Raw genomic sequence first — 24698 nt, forward strand, 5'->3', positions numbered from 1 at the left:
CAGATTCACCTGGGCAAGAATTCTGGTAGTAAGACCCGGTGCAGATGAGTATAGAAACTGGTTTCCATTTTTAGCTCTCAGTGACTCTTAGCTTACTAAGTTGGTAGCTTTGATTTGCAAAGACCCTTCACACTATTGCACAGTTCATGTAATTGGTACCCATTGGAAATTGCTGGAATTTCACTGTTGCATTTGAAAAAATATCCTAGTGAGTTGGTGTGCTCATGATTCATGATGGTGGGGGACTGAGATACCTTTGTATACTTATTTGAGTTTTGAACTATAGGGAACAACACCGGCCCAAAAAGAGAAATCTGTCTTCTGAAACTGAATGCAAGTCTCTCAGCAGCTTAGCTCAGTGGGGAGCCACTTATTACATAAGCTGAAGCCCAGGTCTGTGGGTTGCCCAAAGAAGAGGCAGTGCCTGGAATTATGAGGAAAACAGAAAGACCCCTTCTCTGCTGCATGACACTTAACAGGCAGCTCCAGCTAGGATGATTTTGGCCAGAGGAAAAAGTAGCTTAAGGAAAGTCTCAGCTGGTCCAAGTAACTTAAGCTGAGCTAGTCATGAAATATTATTTGACAGCTTTCCTCTCTCTTGAGCTGCTAGAGGCTGACTTAGAATTACCCCAGAAACCAGTGTTGTCAGGCTACGTTTTAGTATCCCAGGTTTAGCCACTTTGTACCACAGAGAGTTGGAGAGATGGGGTGGGGAGGCATGTTTAGCACCAATCTTTTCTGTGTATACAAATAGAAAGTCATTTGGTGGGACCGGGAGACAAGGCTCCATCAGTAAGGGCCTACCGCTCACACATGAGGGTTGAGTTCAAGTCTCCAGCAGCCATGGGAAAAAGCTGGGCACAATGGTGTGTCTGTAACTCCAACACCAGGGATCAACCAGCTTCAGCTTTCATGGGAAAGATTCTGTCTCAAAAACCAAGATGAAGATTGACAGAGGAAGATATTGCATGCTTGTCTGGCTTTCACATACATGTGTATCAGAGACTTACCTCCTCAAACACATATACATGGATATGAGCATACAACACTCACACATGCACACACACAGTGCATGTTCCAAGTATGTTGATAGGCTGAATCCCTTGGTCCAGAAGTCAACTGGGGGATTTACTTGCTGTCCAGTTCTGTGTGTCTTAATATAGGAGACACAAAGTGGGAGATGCTTCATGAAGGCAGAGGCCTGTCTGTTTTGTTCATTGATGAAGGAACATAGTCTAGGACATAGACTATGCTATTTGCTTATTGAGAAAGAGTCTAGGACATAGACTAAACAGGTACGTATTGAATGAGTCACTGTAGGTCTCTATTTTGTACTAGTTACCATTTTCCTCTTCATTTCACTTTTGTATCTTGAAGTCTACAGTCTTATAATAGAATTAAATCATTGTGTGTTAGTTACTTTCTCATTTCTGTGATCAAACACCTGACACAATTAGCTTAGGTGAGCAAGGCTTTATTTTGGCTCACTGTTCAGGAGGGAGAGACCATCATGGCAAAGGCGCTGTGATAGACGGCTTGACTTGATCTATGGTTATGGGAGCACGAAGCAGCCGGTCACATTGTAGTGGCCAAAGGAAGCAGAGAGGGCACAGAATCAGAGCTAGCTTATCACTTTCAAGGTCCCATCCCTCCTTATGGTGCTATGTGTGTCTGCCAGCTAGGTCCTATACATCTCAAACATTCTACAACCTTCCAAATCAATATACCTAGCTGGGGACAGAGTGTTTCTACATGTGCGCCTGTGAGGGACATTTCATACATGTTTTTGGCAAAAAAAAAAAAAAAAAAAAAGGTAAAGAAAAAAACCAAAAGAGATAATTATTTTCATTCATGCTTATGTCCTGTAAAAATGTTTTCCATGGTAATGTCTAGTCTAATAAGATGGGCTCTGCTCCTGCAAGCTGATTTTGTAATTGTTCTTTCCTCGCTTGCCATTGTCAGTGTGAACTGCTTTTTATATTTCAAAACAAGTCTCAAACCATTGAATATTAATCTGTGCACAGTTTGGCATCGTGTGGGATTGTCTGACAGTTCTCTTGTTCTCTATTCTTGGACATTAGGGATTTCTCTGTCCTTCCACTCTTGCTCTGTCTGGTTGCTAGTATAAACATGCTGTGGTCTGTAAATCCTTGTGCACATCTATGATTATTTTCTTGGCAATAATTCTTAGAAATGAAAGCCCTGGTTCAGAGAGAGAAAGCTTCTGGCGTAGACAACACAGTGCCTACCATAAAGGCTGGGGAAATACATCTCTCTCTCTGCTTCTGCTGACTCTGTGTGCTTCTACTGACTTTTGAAGTGTCTCGCTTTCTAACTTGTGAATGGAAACATTGTGGTTTAATGTCCTTTGATTGACAGGTGATGGTAAGCATCTTTGACATCATTTGTATTTCTTAATTTAGAGTTGCTGGTTCATATTCACTGTCTTACTCAGAGGTGCCTGAGGATTGTTCTGTCCCTGATCCCTTCTAATCCACAATGGGGCTGGCAGTCATACTCAGTCTACAGTTAGCACCTAATGAGTCCCAGTTACAGACATGCATAGGAATGCTCTCCTCACACCTCCCCCCTAGTTACCCAATGCAGGTCCTCATCCACCTACTTACCACCCACCCCCTTCATCCACCCATTTATTTGTTCAAGTATGGAGACCCTCTCTAGTTGCTAGGCATAGAAGCACAAATGCTTTGGGAGTTTTTGATATTGTTTCTGTCAACTACATATCTTCTAGAAAAAAAAAGCATATTAATGTGAATAAACATAGAGTGGCTAACCCACTCAATGAACTTTCATTAAAATTAACAAAGTGAGTTTCTTTTCTACTATGAGGAATGCATAGGCAAAGGTCAACACACTTCCTTTAAGGGGCTGGCTAGTAGAGATTTGAGGCTTTTCAGGCCTCTTGACCCCTGCAGGATCTCCATACCTCTGTTCTACCAGAGCAGAAGTGGCCACGGGCAGTGCAGATGCCAGAGGTCAGGGCTGCACTGAAGGTGTGCTTAGGACTGAGATCTGAATTTCATGCAACTTCCATGTGCTGTAGAGCATTAGTCTCCTTAGTCATTTACACACGTGAAGCACTGTCCTTAAACTTGTAGGTCATATGGAAACGGAGCAGGTCAGGGTTGCAGTTTGCCTTCTGCTGACTGGTAGAAGATTTCAGAAGCAGAGAGAAGCCCATCTGGCTTTCACAAATAATATCCAGAATTTATAATAAGAACCAAGTGCAGCTGGGGCTTGGTTTGTAAGACTTCAGCGTGTAGTCAACTATTTCAGTACTATTTTCAATTTCTGAATTATTTCTACTATATACTCAATCATACAAGAAACTCACAGTGAAATCTAAAACACAAACATACAAAAAAAAAAAAAAAAAAAAAAAAAAAAAAGAAAAGATAATCTCATAGCCTGGGTCAAGATTTTGATGTGATATTTTTTTCACTCTTCATGCCCATGTAGTACTTATACATATGTATAAGATCATTCTGTATAAACAATGCCAATACTTGTTTTATGTCTCTTAGTAGTATGTGGCAAGCATTTCTTAGTGTTTTTGAATATTTCAATTTTAATAAAGCCGCAGGAAGATACTGCTGCACATCATAGGATAGCTGTAATTAAAAACAAATGATCAGTGCCATGTGTTGGGGAGGATATGGAGAAGCAAACTCTAATACAGTTTTGGTGGAAGTAGGAAGTCCTGCAGCTGCTTTGGCAGTAGTGTTTGTCAGCATCGGTGGGACAGAGACGTCACAGGCAGCTCAACACAGCCCGTGGCATTCTCTGCAGTGACAGCTCTTCAAAGGAAAACGGGACTCTCGACTTCACTGCTGAAAAGAACTTTAGGGCCAGCCAGTATGGAGCAGAGGTTTCACCATAGATTTAAGCACAAGGTTAATAGACAGGTTGTCAGCACCGGATGGGAGACACCAAGTGTGGATAGGGGCTTTGCAAAAAAGTAATCATTATCTTTTCAATAGCCACAAGTAGGATTTTGATGGCTTCTGAAGTTATGTCTCAAAGGGTGTCTAAACCCTTGCATGAGGTCATAGAGCCTTTCGTGGTATGCATAGGATATGGTTACAGCTTCTAAGTTAGAACTCTAGATCTCAGGCTGTACTAGGGAACTATGGACTTGCTTTTATTACAAAGTTCATAGTCTTGCTCCTGAGAGTCCCTCGAAGTTTCCAGTATGCATCTGGGAAAGGAATAAGGCCATACTGGAAGGAAGGTCATACCTATTTAGGCCTTAAGCATGGTCCACTGATGCTTTAATATTCTTACTGGAAAAGGAATATTGTCTATACGTAGGTAACCTTTACAGAAAATTTTGTTAGTAGCGCTGGAGTTCTTGACTGTTGGCTGGTGAGAGAATCCATCTGAACACCAGAGAGAGGGTCTTCTCTCCCTTCCTATGTCTCTTTAACCTTCCCTGTCTTTTTATTCTCAGTTTGGTGGTTTCTTTCTTAAATACACTATTTTAAATCCTGACTTGAAAATTTCACGAATGCATGCCATATATTTTGATCACATTCACTCTCTGCCTTTCTCCCCAACTCCTCCTAGATCTATACCCTCCTTATAACTCCCCATCCTTCCAACATCTGTGAGTTGATAAAGTGTAAGTGTGGTGCATTCTGTGGTAGGATATGATTCAGTGTGGGTTACAATACAGACAGACTGCAAGTGCATTGTGTCAGGTGTCTTGGCCCTTTCATATTACATTTCTAGCCAGTTGAAGTGGTCGTTACAGAGAGACGAGGCACGAGGAAGAACCAGAGGAAATTTTGGGGGATGGAGATGTTCTAAGAGGGGCTGTGGTGATGGCTATGTGTCACCGAACTGTACACTAAAATAAAAATCACCAAGCTGTTCATTGTTGCCAAACTGTCCGGTGAAATTTACAGCACAATGTAATAGTGTAGACTTTGAAAACTGTTTTTTATTTTATTTTTAAGACAGGGTCTCTCTTTGCAGCCCAGGCTAGCCTTGAACCCACTGAAGTCCTCCTGCCTCAGCCTTCCAAATGCTGGTATTAAGATAGGCACTACCATATTGAACCAAAACTGAGGTTTTTTTTTTTTTTTTTTTTTTTGTAGTGCGTTATCCTATCATGAGAATGTTCTGTGTTTACACTGTAACTTGAAGAAATAGTTTTGATTTTGGTCAAACTAAATTCATGTTCACGAGGTTCGTTTGAGCCATTGGGTTGGACCAGGGTTCTTTTTATTTTATTTTTTTATTTTACATCTCGATCCCAGTTCCCTCTCCCTCCCTGGATTCTATGGAGGCCTTTGAATGGCCTCCCTTCTGGTTCCAGCATGGCGGACATGACTTCCTCCTGAGTAAAGGGCAGGAAGACACAAGGAGATACAGGGAGGGCCTCACAGGGGAGAGCATGAAAGAGAGAGCAGCAGTGGCAGTCCTGGTTTCTCTAATACTGTGACACCAGAGCGCCTGTCCCCATCCCGTCCCTCATCATGTCCATTCCCTCCTTGTACTAATGGGGAGTCAGTAAGAACCTTGGGGGAGTCTGAAGTGGTCCTTACAGAGAGAGTACAAGAGCCTAAGAGAAGGCAATCTGGAGGAGAGATTGGCTGATATGGGCTCTGTGAGCCAAGGCATCCCACTGGATGCTGGTAGTTGCTAAGGTATTAACACAACCCTACTTGGGTCGTCACCAGATTGGCCGGAAACTAGATTTCATGTTCTGAAGTGCCAGGAGCAGAGATCATGGTTGGAAGACGAAGGCTGGAAATGTTTCCAGAATCAAAAGCAATGCGCTGTGCAAACGACCAAGCATGCCTTGCTTACCTTGTGTGAGGGAGCCGAGCCCTGATGGCAGGGGCGGTGTAAGCAGGGTAAAGCTGGAGGGTTCCCCAGGTCTCCATGTTCTCTGATTCCAGCCAAGTCCCCGGCCTTCCTAGAGTGCAGCCAGGAACATCTATATCCAGCAAACACAAAGGAGAGCTATGGAAACCAAACTCATAAATGTTTTTTTCATTAGCTCCAGGCTCCCAGCCACCAATAAACTGTATACTTTTAAAAATCCTTCATTATTTTGTGAGTTAAAAAGAAAAGAAAAAAAAAAAAAAAAAAAAAAACCGAAAGGGCACACTCCTCGTATTTCTGTGTTGTCGGAAATTTTTCTTTAAAATGTTACTTATCAAGCATTTATCTGGTTAATTATCCCAAAAGGTAACAGCAATCTAGGTTTTGGGTTTTTTTTTTTTTTTTTTTTTTTTTTTTTTTTTTTTGTGTGTGTGTGTGCATAAAACAGAGCAGGGGGAAACTATTTAATAAAGTCTCTGTAACCTGAGACTGTTGGTGGTCTTGGGGGAAACTGAAATCCAGGTTTGGTTGATACTGTGTAATGTGAATGCAATTAGTAGTGGTTTTTCTAAAGCAGAAAGAGATGTAGAAATATAATGTGCAGCAAATTTAGGTTAGAGCCAGGAAGCTTACAAATCCTTGTTTTTGTTCTCATTACTCTAAGTAACAGGGAAGCCTTTGTCTTTATGACGTCATTTCCCTAGCACTAATACGTTTTGAAACTGTTTTCTGTTAATTTCATATGTTTGATGAGAAGCTGCAGCTTACCCCTGCCTTGTGACGTGGCTGCTGGCACTGTTTACATGTGGAAGATGACTTCTGGTTATGACTTCTGGTTCGTCCCTTGGAAGCTGCAATGGAGGCAGCTTTCTCCACCTGTTTCTTCCTTCACGAGAAGGTCTGACAAAGCAGTTTCAAGGGATTGGCCTCTGGTAGGCGACAGAGTGAATCCACTTTCCATAGAGCACGCTGTGTTTCAGAACTTGTGATTTCGTCCCAGAAAAGCATGTGTGGGCACACTGTAAGGTCTTTAAGGACAGGGAATGTGTCTCGGTGGGGGTGGGTCATCACTCCCTTCTTCTGACATATAGTAGGCAGGAAGGAGGTTGATGAGGGATGTCCTTCTGTATGCTGTGAACATGTGTATTTATTTGGGATTAACTGGCTGCAGGACCCCGTGAGACAGAAACTTCCTTCCACAGGAGATGCCAGTGGTTTAGATTCTCATCTCCAGAAAGGAGGCGCTGCTCACGTCTCCCTGGCTGTATGCACGACTCTCGCTGTTCTTTCTTGAACTTTCTGGGCCCTCTTCTGCTGAAGCACCTTGGCAGTTACTGTCCATTTTCCCTAAAGTCCAGGTGCTTGCATAGATCACTTGATCACCTCTGTCTTCGTTCACATTATATCATGGGGGAGATGAAACCTTTCTCCTCTTCTTTTTCCCACTGATAAACGGATATAATGTATAGTGCATCTTTTATTAATTTATTTGATCTGTTGTTTGTCTCCCACACTTCTAGAGTGTAAGTTTCACAAGGCCAGGGGTTTCTGCCTGACCTGATAATTATCATGTATTGAGTGGTTAGAACACCATAGTTTTTATAATGTGAGTGGATGAGAGAATGTCTGTGCCATCATCAGCTGGCCACAGGACTGTGGGTAATGCGCTTACTCTCTTGGATCCCTTGCTTGATTCTCTGTCTGCTTCATAAAAAGGATCAGATCAGGTGAGCTCCGGCACATTGAAGCTCTTTTGTGAAATATGCTATGTGAATGCATTTATCCACTCATTCATTAGTTACCAGATACAGTCCCCACCTTCACAGCACCTAACAACTGGGCACATGTATGAGTGATTTTAGTAAAGGCGGTCAATGGCTATAGGAGTACACGCGAGCTAGGGAAGTACTTGAGAGGAACATTGAATCTAGGTCTGGGGACACAACTCCAAAGGATTTCTGGAGGGAATAGAAGACTTGGGGGCTGAGATGTGGAGGTGGAAATGGCTTGATGTCACAGTAGGTGGCAGGGGGATGAAATGAGGGCGTGGCAGTGAGAACCCATGAGACATCAGGGAACTGTCCATGCTCCATTGCGTCTGCCATAATCAGTGTGCAGGTGAGGCAGGAACAGAGATGGGGCTTGCCGAGCTCTCTGGGTTTGATTCTGAGGGCAGGTGCAGAGAGCTGAAGAACTTGGTCAGACTCTCTGTGTGTGACTGTTTCATGGGGTAAGAGCTTTCTCTCCCTTGCGAGTGAGAACATCAGCTTCCAGGAAGAGATCTTGTAAAACATTAAAAGGGGTTTCTAAAAGCGAATCAGCCAGCTTCAGAATATTGACTAAAATTTTACTCCAAGTCTGTCCCTAGGGTCAAAGCAATGAGTTAAGAGGCCAGAAAGCAGAACAGTGGTATGAAGCTGAGTTATCTTCTACACATAGCTCGTAGTGTGACTAAGGGACCAGCAGCACTACAGATGGCCTCTGTGTCTCAGTGGCCCAGACAACAAGGCATAGTGGAAGAGCCCAGTGCAGGACCCACCCCACTTCCAAGCCAGAAGAGGTGAGCATTTCTTCCTCTTCCTAAAAACCAATGGTGTTTTAGACAGTGGGGAAGGCCTGCATACTGCCTCTGCAGCTGGCCCATCAGCAGCGATGTGGCACTGGGAATCGCTTGTCTTCTGTCAGCTTCGGTTTCTCTTCCTAGAAATAGTCTTTGTCTTCTAGTGCTGCCATGGCTTGATGAGCTAAAAAACATACCATGGTGTGTGTCAAACATGAAAACTGCTCTCAACCTTACCGATCCACCAGGAAGTTTACTGATGTGAGTTTCACATTCATCTAGGATCTGAAAAACACCAAATGTACTCAGCCCAAGTGAGCCACCTGGAAACTCAGATCCCCTCCGTTATCTGCCAGTCACCCCCACTCCCCAGCTGTGTTAGGGACCACACCTGCCCACATCTGGTGTCATCAGCCCTCTCCCACTGGCTCCCACCAACTACATGCTGCCTCCACCCCCTTCTGATGCCCATTCTCAAGTGTATTTCAGGTTGATCTTAAGACAAGGTGCCACTTTTATTGTTGCAATTATGTGTCAGCCACTGAACAAGTGGCTGTTCTTAGAGCTCTGTCTTTTAAATTTTGTTGTGGGGGGTGTGCCTCTCAGTCCCCCACAAACCCCGTGGTTTTTAATTGTACAATTTTACCTAGCATGGTGCTTTATTTTATTTTATTTTATTTTATTTTTTTTTGGGTGGTGGTGGGGAGGGAGGGCCTTGTGTGTTATAGCTGAACCCACTCCATCTAAATCATCTCACACAAATTCCTGGCAGACAAGGACACAGTAGCTGTTCGTCTCTTAATCTGAATCCACTTAAGTATGACGTTGGGTGGGACAGGGATCAGCAGTTAAAACACTTAATTTCAGCCTTGACTGTGAGTCAGTCCGATGAACTCCTGAATGGAGGGCTGCAATGCTTTTCTCCTCCCTGTGCCTGCTGTTAGAACGCTTTCTGGGCAGCAACGGTGACAAACCAGGTATGTGCCTTACAGAGCAAGTCAGGGAGAGGAACGCTGGAGAACTTGGAGAGGAGGGGTTGCTCTGCGAGGGGAGAGTTCAGGCTCTCTGGACCCAAGGAGCTGCTCAGTCCTGGGACGAGCCCCTACAGTATTCTTCAGGGTGGTGTGTTCTCCAGCTGCCCGCTGATGGCTCTGGGTGGGGAGCGTTTGGAAGGGAGTATAGCTTGGGTTGCCAAGTTTAACCTTATGTGTTTATTTACTTAGAGGTAGTGTGCAAAAGCAGATGCTACAGGGCTGACCAGAATTGATTTCAGATAGAGACAACCCAGTCTTTCCCAGCAATTCGTGGACCTCTCTGCTGGCCATTTTCTCTAGCAGTCTGAAAGGACAATTGTGTGTGTATTTAACACTGGTTCCTTTAGTTATACACCTTTGGACACTGAACATGTAACGAGCATGCCTCACACATGCGCCTGACTCCAGCGAGCTTGGGACAGTGAATACATATCAGTCCTCTATTGTTTTCTATTTCTTTTCCTTCCAGCTCAGGGAAATTAATTCTTGATCTGGTTTTAATTCTCTCCGGCATCCTGAATCATGTTTACCTTCCCACTAAACTCAGGATGCTATATATAATCAATGATGCCTCATTAGTCTTATTGGGACTAAGATGAGTGAGCATCAAGAGACCAGGGACATTTGAGAGAGTTCCCAGTCACCCTCCATCTACTCTTTAGAATGGCATACTCTGAGTTTGCAAACCAGAGGTCTCTATGGGAAAAACCATTGCTGGATTCCTAGATGCATTCAGAATGAATTACACCGAGTGTTTTGTTTTGTTTGTTTATGGATATTTAAGATTCTAGCTTTCTGTTTGATGTCACTATTAAGAATAGAGGACGTTTAAACATGTTTGATTTTGTTAGATTAGCCTACCCTCTAATCATAGAAGGCACAGTGTTGTTTACATGCTAAGTTTTAACAAAACTATTAAAAATGCTTAGCCAAATGCCACTAGAAGCAGCTGTCCTGCTTTTGTGTTTTCAAAAGTTTCTCTCTTTTCTGTTTCTGTGAAGAAGTATGTGGGAGCTAGGATTGCTTGGAGATTGATTTCAAAAAAACAAAAACCGAAACCAAAAATCAAGAGTTATTATATTTCTTCCTTTAAGGGCGCCTTTCCTCCTGTCTGTCTGGAAAGTGTGCCCAGTGCTCACATTGGGGAGCTCAGATGCCTGCAACTTTTTGACGAGCTGGCATGACCTTGTGGGTGTGTCAGTAGTAAGTAGGCTGGCACTGCCATCACACAAGCCACCAGCCTGGCCATTTCTGCTGGAAAACACACTAAGGCACATTCTTTCCCTCCTCTGCGTGGTAGGCTACAGAAAGTAAGACCTGTAATCAGTCCTCATTTGGCCAGGACACTCAGTCCAGGCTTTGCAGCCTTCAGCCTTGGTCTTCAGCTGAGTCCATGGTTGCTTCGACATCCCTTCAGACCAGGGATGCTTATTTCTTTCTTTTTTTGTTCAGAGGGTCCAAATCTCAGGTCTCTTCTTCCTTGGCTTTGGGATTCAGGACAAGCTTCTTCTTTACTCTGAGCTCTTCCCTACTCATTAAAACAGACAAACAACAAAGTTGATAGCCATATAGCAATCATCTCTGGTTTCCAGGGCTGTTGTAAAGTATCTAGGACAACACTGCTGTGTGCATGGTCAGAACCGGGACCCACAGAGACCTCACCATCTTCCTTTTCTTAGAGTACACTATGTTTCAGTTCCATTGACCTCCATGAATTCAGTTCCATTGATCTCCAGGGTACGATGAGCCGATCCAGCTCGTGCCAGGCAGTGTATAGCCCAGGGCTTCAGGGATGAGTTAAGACAGAGACCTCATCATCTATGTTCTCAGTTTCACTCTAATCTGTGCTCTCAGGGAACATTTTGAGACTGGCTGTGTGCACAGGTTCTTCACCCTTTGGAAGGATGCAAAGGAGGCACAGACAGTCATTCATGTGTGGGTCACATGTCCGATGGCACACATTTTCCTGTGTTATATGGATGGAAAGTTCATGTAAGGCAGCCCTACCTTTGAGAACCACAGTGCAGTCCAGTTCATTAAAGGCTGACATATGTGAAGGGGAAAAATGTGACCTGGTGTGAGCAGGCACTTGTGTGAGCTAGGCTGCAATGAAGCAGGTTGCACTTCCCAAGTATATAGCCTTTGGAGTTTCGAGTTCTTTGGGGGTAGTTCTGTCATGTATAGAGAGTGGAAGGAATGGAATAGGGTTAGCGGAATCACTGTGGGATTTGAAGGCTATTTGTAGAAAGGGCACATGTCATATGTAGCTTTTACAGCAGTGGTACTCAATCTTTCTAACTCTTGGACCCTTCGATATAGTCCCTCATGTTGTGGTGACCCCTAACTATGAAGTTATTTTTGTTGCTACTTTGTAATTGTAGTTTTGCTTATGTTCTGAATTGTGATATAAGTATCTGTGTTTTCTGATGGTCTTCTGGGGTCTTCAGGGTCATTTGACCCCCACAGGTTGAGAACTCTTTATATGAACCAGTATGAAAACTGGAGATATGAAAAGCAGGTCTTCACAGGGGCTGGGATGTCGGGTGAACACATAGGAAAAAGGTGGAGATCAAAGAAGTCGTGCCCTCCTCTACCAGCTTCCTAAAACTCCATGATATGAAAGGAGGGAGTCTCTGCAGATAGCCTTGGGGATGAGAACCAAACCCAGAAGTCACCAGAGGAAGGAGGGACAAGCTTGTAGATTTCCCTCTAATCCATGACAAGTTTGTGTAGACTGTATCCAACACAGTTCCAACTTGAGATTGATTTCTTGATATCAATGATATCTAATTTAAATAGCTTGAAATTCTGAAGGTATGCCTCTTGGTCATGGAATGTAGCCCCTGCTCCCTTGGAGACTTCAGATGCACTGGAATTTCTATCTTTTTAAGGATGTCTTATTCTCCTCTTTGCTTCTCATTTTACCAAACCTTGAGTGTGGCTGGTGGGGGAAGCCCTGAGTGTGTAGTCCTAAGTGACTGTATGTTATTGATAAGAGCTGGCCATTTCAAGGAACCTAGCCTCAAACAGAGGGACAGCAAAGCCTTCACTTTTGGTCCATGTACAGATGTTGATTGTGTTTGCAGAAAATGCCCATCACAGCTCTTCCCTCAACCTCCCTATGTTATGTCCTGAAGACTGTTCCCCTACAGAGATGACTCTACTAAGATTAGCTTGATCTGCGTTCAACTGTGTATCATAAACCCTGCCTCCTTATTTATCTGTATGCAATAACCCCATCTCCTTGTTCAACTGTATGCAAAAACCTTACCTTTCTGTTCAACTATGTATAACAGATGCGCTGAGCTTTGGTGCTGATGTTTCTCTGTCTGAGGGCCTAATCCACCCAAACCTAGCTTTTCTGTGTATCTCTATGTCTGTTGGTTTGTACTGTCTTCATTTCCCTGGAGCCATGTTCGATGTGGCACTTGAGGGTGACACTGGCATAATTGATGGCTCACGATCTCACAGAAGCACTTTATGTGGAAGGAAGTATGCAAGTGCACTTGACATTGGACACCTGCCTTGGACAAGTGGCAGTGGAGACCAGGTTTTAGTTCATTAAGCAGTGGGGACAAGCAGAATATGTCTGTGCCCATGCAGATGGTGTCACACACTGGTGCTTCCCACCCAATTCCCAGTTTTATTCTTTCTCCATTGCACGGTCTGTCCCTAATAGCCGCATGACAAATGTTGAGAGTGCCAGGTTTGTTTTCATTTTGTATTACATATGAATTTGACCTCCACAGTAGGGCTGTGCTAATTTCCCAAAGCTTTCCCAATCATCGTATTCTTTTTAAAAACATGCATACTATTATTCTTCTTGGGGCTGTGTTATGACTGGTGTTTTGAAAGTGGTTAAAGGATTTCTGGTTGCACATGGAGTCATGTGTACGTGATATACATTCCCAGATGTAAACAGCTGCCGAAGCTCATTAAATAGTTTGTGTAGCGCTACTCCAGCCCTTCCACCAGGCTCAATTCAACATTTCTGGCCAGCAGAGCCAGTTTTTTTGTTTTGTTTTGTTTTTTCTTTAAGAAAATCAATTCTGGATGGTGTTTTCTACAAGGTAGCGACTGACGGAAAGTATGTATAGATTTTTGTGTGAGGTAAATTAATCTTTTGTCTCAGTTGCATAGTAATTAGTTTGTTTAGTAACTGTTTCCCTGCACTCTCCATACAGGGTTTGAGAGTTAGATATCTATGTCTTTAAAATAATGGGTAGTTGGTGTCTTTAAAGAGAGAGCTGAGTTGGTGAGGGGAGCTGAGCCAAATTTGTAAGTGGTGATGGGATTTCTCTTAACATTTATTAACTAGAAAACTCACACACTAATATAAGAACCTCAGACCATTACCATGACTGCGATGCACCTGCCAGGTGGTCTTCTAGCTCCCCAAAGCCCCACAACCTTCTGGACCTGCCTATTTTCCGCTTTTGGGCCACTCTTTCTCTCATCTTGGGTCAGCCAAGGACTTGGTGATCCGTCCTGGCCAGTTGAATGTGAATTCTGATTCTCAGACAAAATGTTCTACCAGTTAGATAACAGACCATGCCATACACAGAATCCCTGTAACAAAGTGGAGTTCTTTTGAAATGTTTTTGCAAAGGAAGGCGGGCATCTCTTTCCCTTTCTTTTCCTCCTCCCTCCTTCTTTCCCTCCCTCTCTCCTGTCCTCCCTCCTCCTCTCCCTCCTTCCCTCTTTTCCTTTTCCATTAATCTGTCAGTGAAGCAACTATTCCAAATGTTTACAAAGTATAAGAAGCATAAGAAGGTGCTTTTGGGCAATGAACTTCTTTTAGGATTTATTTGTGTATTTTACACGTATGCTGTTTTGTCTGTATGTATGCACACCAAAAGAGGGCTCTGGATCCCATGGGATGACCATATAGACTGTATAGAGTTATATACAGTTATCAGCTGTGTAGACTGTGTAAACAGGCAGTTGTATACACTTAGAGTTGTGAGCTGCCATGTGGGTGCGGGGGATTGACCTAAGGACCTCTGGAAGACTATGTAGACTGTATAGACAGTTATATACAGTTATAGTTGTGAGCCGCCATGTAGGTGCTAAGGCCCTTTGGAAGAGCAACTGGTGCTCTTAACCTCTGAGACATCTCTCGAGTTGCTGTGCAATGAACTTCTATGCAACATGGAAACTATAATTCTCTAAAGATCCCAATACCGGAAGAGCTTGAGGAGGTTCAATGGAGAGAAGACAGTAGGTGTAGAGTAGCAAAGAGGGCTCAGCAGTGTGAAAGCACACATGGCAGTGAACCCCAGTTTGGTTCCCAGTACAAACATGACAGCTCACAACTATCTGTGATTTCAGAACTGATGGGCTCTTCCTACACTCTATAGTCACAAGGCACATACATGCTGTGTATACATACATGTAGGGAAAATACACATATTTAAAAAAACACAGATGTCTTGAGTTGTTCAATGGGAAAGCAGATCTTTCCCTTTGCTTCCTCTTTCTAAATTGTTTGAAAACGAATTCGCTGTAATTAAAACGATATAAGTAACACGTATACATCAAAAGAAAAGTCAGAGAAAGGTTCAAGCCAGGTTGCATCCCACGGCGAAAAGTTAATTTTCTTCAATGGAGTCTCACTGGGCATATCAATCATATTTCAATCAAGCATATTTCAAGGTAAGTGAAGGTAAGTATGCCCAGGAGTAGTTAGCCAACATAAAATGAACTCAATGATATTTGCTTGTATATTTTGGTTTCCAGTTTTGTGTGTGTGTGTGTGTGTGTGTGTGTGTGTGTGGTGTTTTGTGGGAGGGAAAGGGTTTTTTTTGTGTGTGTGTGTGTATGTATGTATGCTTTGTTTTTCCTTTTTTTGTGTTTGCTTGAGAGAGGGGGGGTGAGAACACATGGAATTGGAGGAGTTGGGAGGACTTGAGGGGGTGACGTATGATCAGAATATATTGTATGAAAATTTGATTTTTCAATTGGGCATTGGTAGCACACACCTTTAATCCCAGCACTAGGGAGGCAGAGACAGGCGGATGTGAGTTTGAGGCCAGCTTGGTCTACGATCAAATTCCAGGACAAGTTCTAAAGCAATACAGAGATATGCTGTCTTGAAAAAAAAATTGATGTTTTAATTAAAATAAAGGCAAGGGGGGGTGTAAAAGGAAAAGGAAAATACCTAACTCTTCCTTAGGCTCAAATGACAGTCACTTTTAATATTTTGCTATAGCTTCTTCAAGACTACTTAATTTTTTTCTTTCTTTTTCCATCTTTGTTATCTGTAGTGGGGTTTTTTGTTTGTTTGTTTTTTTTATTTTTTTATTTTTTATTTTTTGTATTTTTAAAACTGAGTCAGGTTGGTCTCAAACTCACTATGTAGCCAAGGCTGACTTTGAACTCTCAACCTTCTTGCTTTTACACCTTAAGTACCACAATTACTAATGTGAGCCACCATACCCAATTAACTATGACGATCTTAACTGCACTTATTTTGTATCAAGCTGTTTTCACTTCACATGGCAATATTATTTTTCTCAAGACTATAAAACTTTTGTGCTATTACTCTGAGCAGCCACAACCTTTGGTTTATTTAATTAGTTATTTAGGCCATTTTACCTCCATTTCTTAGAAAATGAAACACAATGAAATAAAGACTCTTTTGGGTATGGTGCCAGAGAAAATGGAATATTTTATTCATTTGCTTCTTGTTTATTGTGCTGGTTGTCAAATACAGGGCCTTGAGCACTCCAGGGAAATATTTTATCACTGAGCACTTAAAATGAATTTGATGGGCAGTCATAGCAGCTGTATCTTAGTCATCTGTTCCATTATTCACATTAATTAAAAAAAAAAAACAAGAAACCTTTGCATCTGAAAGGAATGTATATTAAACTGAATCAATAAGTCAATATGATGGGAACTAGAGCTGGCAAATAGTTTCCCCTTGAAAGTTGCCTCCAAGCTTTAATTCCCAGCCCTTTGGCTTGGAGTACATTAAATTCTTGTGTCTTCCCCTGATGTACTGTGATTTTCTTCTTGCTCTACAAGACTTTAGATCTTCTCGTTCAATGTTTAGAATCTGTGAATGGTACCCCAGGTAACGCAAAGAAGCCTGTCCACTTGGTGTTTAGGCTTTTATGAATTGTCCTTTAGTACAGATGGAGAGTAATGTCTGTGATGCAGTGGAAGGTGGGTTGTCCGGGCTTCTATGCCCTCCCCACATATGCCAGGAAACACACTCTAGGTAGCATAGAGGAGGTAGTGGTGCTTGGGACTCTGAAAACCATCATCTTGGGTTTATTTCTTACTCTCCCAATTTCTGGTGTCTGGCTTTCAGTTTTCCATTTGGAAAATGGGGATAATAATCATACATGTATGTGCATGTAGAGGTTTATTAAATAAGTAAAAACCCAGTAGGGACTCAATAGTGTTCATTATTATTTCTGCTGTGCTTCTAAAATTCTGAATTTCAAGTGCTTTAAACCTCCAGTGATACTGATAATGCTCCTTACTGTCCCTCAGTGGTCTTTAAAGTTTTTTCTTAACATTAAAATACAATTGCATTATTTTCCCTTTCCTCCCTCCAACCCCTCCCATGTACCACCCTTGCTCTCTTAAATTCATGGCCTTTGACCAGTTTTTTTTTAAAATAGTTGTTACATATACAGATACATACATGCATACGTGTGTGTACACTTTCCTAAATTTATAAATATAATTTGCTCATCTGTATACTGTTTCAGGAATGACACCTTGGTATTGGATAACCAATAGGAGGGTTCTTTCCTGGGGAAGACTGTTTTCTTCCACTCTCAATATTTCTTAGATGCTTGCAGTTCTTTATCTAGCGTTGGGGCCTTGTGAGATTTTCCTGTTCTGTGTTAGCATGTCTGTTGATGTCATATTGTTTAGGCGGTCATATTGAGACTCCATGGATGTAGATTCCCTGAAATATCCAGGGGACACAATCTCACAGCAGCTATCCCATTCCTCTGGCTCTCACATACTTTCTGTCCCCTCTTCCTCATTCTTCCTGAGCCTTGGATACAGGAGTTGTGTTGTAGATGTATCATTGGGCTGGGCACCACACAATCACGTGTTCTCTGCATTCTGACCAGTTGTGGCTCTCTATAATGGTCTCCATCTGTTGCAAAGAGAAGTTTCTTTGTTGAGGAGTGAGAGTTACCCTCATCTGTGGGTAGAAAGGATAAATATTTAGAATGCAGTGAAGAGCTAAGCTGGTTTAGTAAAGTGGCCATTATCGGTTCTACTCCAAGATCTATGATCACACTAGCCCTGAGTAGTTGGTTAGGTTTCCAGGACTGGGCCTAGTTTCCCACTTGTTGAGTGGGTCCAATTAGAAAGCTGTTGGTTACTGCCATAATATGAGTGTCACTATTATCCTCTCAAAGATACTGTGCCATCTTGGTCACTGTTGTGGTATGTAGGTGTCAAAGCTGTGTAGGAGTATTTGTAGTTTCCCTCTGTTGGAAGTATGTTTGGTGATGTCTAGCATCATAAAAGCTAGTTCTGAGGAAGAGGATTTTAGGTCAGATGCAGCCCAAATCTTCTGCATTCCATGTCTTAATTGCATAGTGTCTTCAGAGATAGGGACTTAACTTTCAACCACTGGGGAGCAGCCAAGGGCAGCAGCAGTAGCCCATCATGTTTTGGGAGTCTCTTAGGCCTCCTTGACTAGCAATGCACATAAGGACTTAACATGCCTGGTGTGGGGGTGGTTTGTTAGTCAATGGGCCCTGAGGGAACCATTGTCACTTAGATAGGAAAATTTCACTTAAACTCTATATGTATATGAATTACAGAGTTATATGTATTATATGTAACTTTAGGTAAATAGGTAATAGGAACCCTTATGCCATTTTCAGATATCCTTATTACCTTCTCTTTTCTTCTCCTTCTCTGTTGACCTATCTTTCCTATCCTAACTACCCACCTCCAATTTTCTACAATTTCCTTCTTAAAATTACTTTTCCCTTGTGATTTCCTTCTCTATTGTTCCCTTCACCCCATTGTTCCACTTTACTTTTCTGGCTTTGGCAATTATTCCAGGTTCTATATACTTACAACTGACAGTATGGGATAAAGATAAGAGATGTCTTTCTGTGGCTAGGTTTTACTATGAGCCCTAGCTGGCCTGGAAATGTGTAGACCAGGCTGGCCTTGAACTCATAGAGCTCCACCTCCTTCTACCTTCTAAATGCTGAGATTAAGCTTCTGTGCTACAATAACTGGCTCATGAGTAATTACTTTTTATGGGTGATTAATTCCTCCTTGGCTGGCTTATGTTGGTGGTGATGAATAAGACACCACTTTTTGCAGAAGGTTCCAGGTGTTCCATTACAAAACCTGGCTTCATCTCTTTATGAGTATGCATTTTTGAATAGATCTATTTATGATGAGGAAGTAGGAAGGTATAGAGGTTGGACTGATTTGCTGAAGACACTTATTTTTCTAATCATAGAGGAAGCAACTAAGCTTCAGGCTGATGTTTTGGCCATCATTCTGATTTGGAATTCCTTTAAGGAAATGTTTATACATTTAGGCCTCTTAGAAATTTAAGCTTTTAGCTAATTTAGTATGTCTTTAATGAAGTGGATAATTTGTTGTTTTCCAATGAATAAACAAATGAATGAATGATCTTGTGGGTAATAGAACCTTTCTCTCACAAGACACCTCACGGTACTGCTTTTTAAATGAATCTGAAATTGTGGTCCTTGGAGCACATTCTGCTTCTGTATTGCACATAAGTGAATGAGAAACTTGAAATCATTTGTGCATGGAACGTGCTGTATGCCAAGTGACACCCTGGCTCTAGGAAGTCTGATTTAGCCTTAGATAGGTAATGGTGAAACAGCTTTGGTTTAAACAAGAGCTCCAGCCAAGTCTAGATGCATTTTTGGCTTCTTGACTGATAGTTATATATTTAGTGTATCCCTTGTGCTATCTGTTCTACTAGGCATGATGATGCTTCTTTTGAATGCTCTGTCCTGGGATTAGTGGGGGTCCAACAAACCTTAGATTGTCAGGCTGAGATTGTTATTATCCAATCTCATGGTTTCAAACACTTCTGATGTTAATGACTCCTGGGACCATATCTTTAATCTAGCCTTCTTTTAGATTTCATCATCAAGTTTCATGCTTCATAGACTGCCATTTCCCAGCAGCCTGTTCTTCTACCTTGCATCATAGATTCTCAGTGGTGCAAATCAGACCCCTCTTTCACTCAGACATAAACCCTAGAAGTTCCCTTTGTTTCCTTTCTTCCTCCGCCTTCTACATTTTGCTCATCTCTAAGCCTGATGATTTGGTTTTGTTCTTAAATATTGTCAAGAATGTGAAGAAATTGAGTCTTTTTATTCACATCAAACTAGTTGGTTTCATGGACGCTGGCAGTCACAACAGGCAGAGAAATGTCAACAACTGCTTGCTTCTCGGTGACTTAGTTCCCAGAGAGTCATGGATAGAGCTGGTGCCCGCCACTTCCACATGCAGTGCACTGTGTTATACAAGAACTCTGGGCTTAAGAAATGAAACACTGTATCCTGGGAAACACTGGTGCATTTCCTTCTCTCCATAGGAAAACCATTCCCCCAAAGCTATTCACCACAAAAACATCTTTGAAAAGATAGTCTGAGCCCAAGGCTACCAGCATGATGCTCATGAGCTGTGGAGACTCAGAGCACAGTAGATATTTTGGATGTCTTCCTTCTGCTCTTTCTCAGCCTGCGGGACCAGTATGCTCTACTCCTCACAGGACTACTTTGGCAACTTCTAACTGATCTCCTGATTGGATTCCCTCCAGTTCTACCCACATATCTTGTGGTAGTGGGCTCTGGGGACACAGATTTGAGTTGGTTTCCCCACAATTTGAAGTCATTTCTTATGCCCTTTTCAGAAGCACATGTAATAAAGTTGGAACAATACAGAAATGATTAGCATGGCCTTTGCATGAAGATACATGCACATTGTGAAGCATTCTGCATGTTTTTTTTAAATATCATACTACAGAGATACATACAAACCATGTTTATTAAGGCACTTTCACAACACCCTAAATACAGAACCAGCCCAGATGCATTGATACAGAGAATGTGATGTGGTGGTGGTGGTGGTGGTGGTGGTGGTGGTGGTGTGTGTGTGTGTGTGTGTGTGTGTGTGTGTGTGTGTGTGTGAGAGAGAGAGAGAGAGAGAGAGAGAGAGAGAGAGAGTATGTATAAGTAAAACAGAGTTGTATTCAGTCATACATTGGAATGAAATTGTGGCATCTGTAAGGAAATGGGTGGAACTAGAAATTTTCCTGTTAAGCAAAATGACCCAGATTCACAAATATTCTGTTTTCTTTCAGATATTAAAGTGTGTGTATTTGTGAGTGTATGTGAGTGAGTGTGTGTGTGTGTGTGTGTGTGTGTGTGTGTGACATGAAAGTAGAAGGAGTCTATTTGAGGTGGGGGAGGAAGGCAATGACAAGAGAAAAAGGACAAATATTGGTTGTGTTCCCATATGGAATCTAGATTTAGATACACATGTGACATGAAAGCAAAGCAAGAACTATTTGGGTGAGGAGAAGGGCAAGAAGGCAAACAGGGTGGAGAGTGTGAGCTAAATATGGTCTCTCTCTCTCTCTCTCTCTCTCTCTCTCTCTCTCTCACACACACACACACACAGGAAGTTATATGAAACCCATTGTTTTAGTGCTCACTAGAAACAATGATGAAAATGCACCTGGGTATGGTGGCATACATATTTAATCTCAACATTTAGGAGGCAGGGGCAGGACAATCTGTGTTGATTCAAGCCCAATCTGGTCTATGTAGCATGGGCTACACAGCAAAATCAGGCCAGCCCAGGCCAGCCAGGGCTACAAAGCAAAATCCCATTTAAAAACAAATAAGCAAAAACCTATTAAACAAATGAACTGACTTCTCATTGTTTCTGGGAAGATTCCAAGCCCTTTGGAATTACTGCAAAGATTTTAGACCAGTTCTCTGATCTTTGTAGCCTTTGGAGGCAGCTTAGGGTGACGTTTTGCTACTGCCCGATGTCTTAAGCTGTTGGCTTCAGTTTCCTTATCTGTCAAGTTGAGGTAATAGATCCTCCATCATGGGGTGTTTGTGAGGATTCATTCTGCCCCCACATAGTTGGCCTTTGGTGAATGCTGGCTGTTCTGGGCCTTCCCAGTTTTGGACTCACACTATAACATCTGGCTGCGTGGGTTTCCAGACCCGTTTCACTGTACACACTGATTCCTTTGTCCCTGACACCCACTGATTCTGAATTGTCCCCCATTGCCAGGTTAGGCTGCTTATCTGAGTCCTCTCTTCCTTCACTTGGTTGAGTTAGACAGACTGGACTGAAAGACAAGACAGCATGGGGCTGTTGGCATCTATTCATGAGTCAGTTTCTGCTGTTGAACCGTCAGCTTCCTGAGGGCAGTGGCTGCTTTACTTTGTCTTACTGGGATGTAACATGTTTTGCTAAAGATGATTAAGTGAATGTAAAAGTAAGGGAAGTTCCTAGTCTGCTGGGGTGTTTGGGGGTTGTAGAGGCAGTCTGCATAGGTTGGTAACAGGTAAGAGAATCCGGGTTCATGTTGGGGGCAGGGAGGTGAATTAAGCACTGTGGAAGCCCAGTGAAGTGATCTTGTAGAGGGTGGCTCAGGGGGTCTGTTCAAAGTCACCTTTTCAGTGAAAGACAGCGGCTCATTCTGTGTGACTGTAATCATTCCCTCCCCTGAACGAAGCCATTGCAATCTGCTTCCTTCTAAGAATTTCGAATACAATGAAGCCCCTGTTACCTGGTGGGAAGGGGCAATGGACCTTTTTAATTAACTTGTCTCTATAGCAAAAAGTGACTTTATCCCCTTTCTTCAGCCCCCTGGTTCTCCAAGGCCTAGCTCAAACCTCTGCCCCGACTTTACCCCCTCATGGGGGCATCTCACATTGAAAATTATAATTTTATCTGAGTGTGTCTAATTCCGTATGAGATGCAAGTTCTTTGGGAAATTTGTGTTTTCTTCTGCATTTTGTGCTTTTGAGTTGAGAAGGCTGACCACATACTGGAAGTCTCCATATTAACACCCTCACCTTCTGAGGAGTGAGGATGGCAGAGGACTCGTGACCTCCAGGGGCTCTTGCCTTCCCTTTCAGCCACTCATTGCATTTTATTAAGCACTGCATACATTGAGAATTAGGAAGCTTCAAGTTTGAGCCATGGCCTAATGCTAGCAACTGTTGGTATAGGGAATGGGTGCCTGAAGTCTGCCTTCCTTTGCTTTGTAGTTTTGCTCTTCTCTGGCAATCTGCTGCTTTCCTACGAATGTTAATGCATATTAGAAATGATGCTGAAGATTTTGGTGGTATGTTATGTGACTCCTTTCCCTTTAGCCCTCAGTTTTTCCTTGCCACCCTTTGCCTCTTTTTCCTTCTTCCTTCCTTCCTTCCTTCCTTCCTTCCTTCCTTCCTTCCTTCCTTCCTTTTTATTTTTTTCCTGTTTTCGTATTTGTTGTATGTATTATCCATGCCGGGTTTGAAGCCAGGGCCTTCCTCCGTCATGCTAGGCAAGTGTTCTACTGCTGAACCCGCCCAGCCCCTTTCTGCTCTTTGCTGATTTATTCATCTTTGTAGATGGACACCTGTGTTCTGATCTTGGACACCTAGGATGATCTTGACACTGAGTTCTAAGGTTGCCTCATGCCTGTGGTGTACTCACTATGCGTGCTTCGTTATGCACTTGAAAAATCAGAAGACGGGATGTTTATCAGCATTCCACAGAGGAGGGATTTAGTCTAGACGTGTGATTTATAAAAGATCACAAAGCTCTGAAGCTGAAACTTAGTCATTACGTCCAACCCTCTCCCGGGGCATGTGAAGTTGCCATCTCACTCCGCACTGCTCCCCTAGCCTCCCAGGCCCTGTCTGGAATACTGGTTTTCAGAGGTTGTGTTGCATTAGCTTTTAGTCCTATGCTATTCTTCTGAGGGCCCCAGAGCCCACTTTCCTGTATCAAGAAATGCGTTTGTGGGCAGGGGATGGAGAGAGAGAGAGAGAGAGGGAGAGCGAGCACAAAAGACTGAAAGAACACACAACTGAGAAGTTGTGGCTTTGCTTCCTTGTGGTGGGTGATGAGGTGACCAAGCCCTCACATCTGTTTTCAGACCCTGCTCCCCAATACCAGGTTTGTTTCTACTAAGCCAGTGCACCTTTTCTTGTAATTCATGTCAGTTTCCCTCACAGCCACCTGCACAGGCTCTCTCTCTCTCTCTCTCTCTCTCTCTCTCTCTCTCTCTCTCTCTCTCTCTCTCTGGCTTGCTCTTAAGGCCATGAGTCTGTTCTTTGTGTGTTTGCTGTTCTCGATAACCCTTTCTAGGATTTAATGTCATTAAAGATGCTATTCATCAGCCTGCCTTTGTCTGAGATGTCTGTGTTGGCAAGCAGGCAGCTAGAAGTAGCTGTGTTCTCCCTAGCCAGATGCAGAGTCGCTGGGGTGGGGGGCATTCAACTGAAACACATTCCTACCACAACTTGGCAAAGAAAGAGCCGCTGAGATTACTGGAATAATCCTGGCTTCTGACCTGGATTTATCAGCTGAATCTAGGGCCTCACTATTGGGAAGGAACTTAAAATCAGCTGTTCTGCTTTGAAACTTGGGGGAAGCATGGGAAGAGAGGAAATCTTTTAAGGTTTCAGAATGTTCAGACTTCCAGGGACTTGAGACATGACAGACACGCAACCTTGCTCTCCCATTCACTGGGCGAGAACTGGTATCTATACACACTCAAGCAGCACACTGTCTCATTGTAAGCAACTCTCCACTGATGTCCCTACCACAGCCTCAGGAGGGTGACCTGACCAGAGCCTCAGGAGGGTGACCTGGCAGGAGAACCCCACCCATCCATTACTGGGGTGCATCTGTAGATTCACCTGGCCACTATGGAAAATTTCTGCCTCTGGGCAAAACCTCTGACTGGTATTCCATGGTCCTCACGCACTGCAGGCCTTCAACTTGACCTGAGGTAACCACCTCCTCCAGAGTGGCAGACTAGCGAGGGAAGGAAAAACAAAGGAATGGAGTGAGAAAGGCTGGGATGATGATCTGCATGTCTCCTCTGAGGTGATGCCTTTTGAGAGGGTTTTAATTTAGCAGTGGGGAAAGGACTTGGGGACTCTCCCAAGGTGGAGGAAAAGTCCTGTTTTCTTTCCCAGCTCTTACAACGCATTCCACCCAGAAGCTTTTACACAGTCTTCATACCG

The 24698-nt window shown here is 43.0% G+C and overlaps 1 protein-coding gene and 1 non-coding gene across 2 annotated transcripts in view; both read left to right on the top strand.

The window, feature by feature from the left end:
• Nucleotides 1–24698, top strand: part of Ror1 (receptor tyrosine kinase like orphan receptor 1) — a 350790-nt gene that overhangs the window by 40811 nt on the left and 285281 nt on the right. The window lies entirely within an intron of this gene.
• On the top strand, nucleotides 20334–20436 carry LOC127225009 (U6 spliceosomal RNA). Its single transcript, XR_007834753.1, has one exon. It is a non-coding gene; the product is annotated as a U6 spliceosomal RNA (small nuclear RNA).

The sequence above is a fragment of the Phodopus roborovskii genome, unplaced genomic scaffold (assembly GCF_943737965.1).
Source record: "Phodopus roborovskii unplaced genomic scaffold, PHOROB, whole genome shotgun sequence".
Lineage (NCBI taxonomy): Eukaryota > Metazoa > Chordata > Mammalia > Rodentia > Cricetidae > Phodopus > Phodopus roborovskii.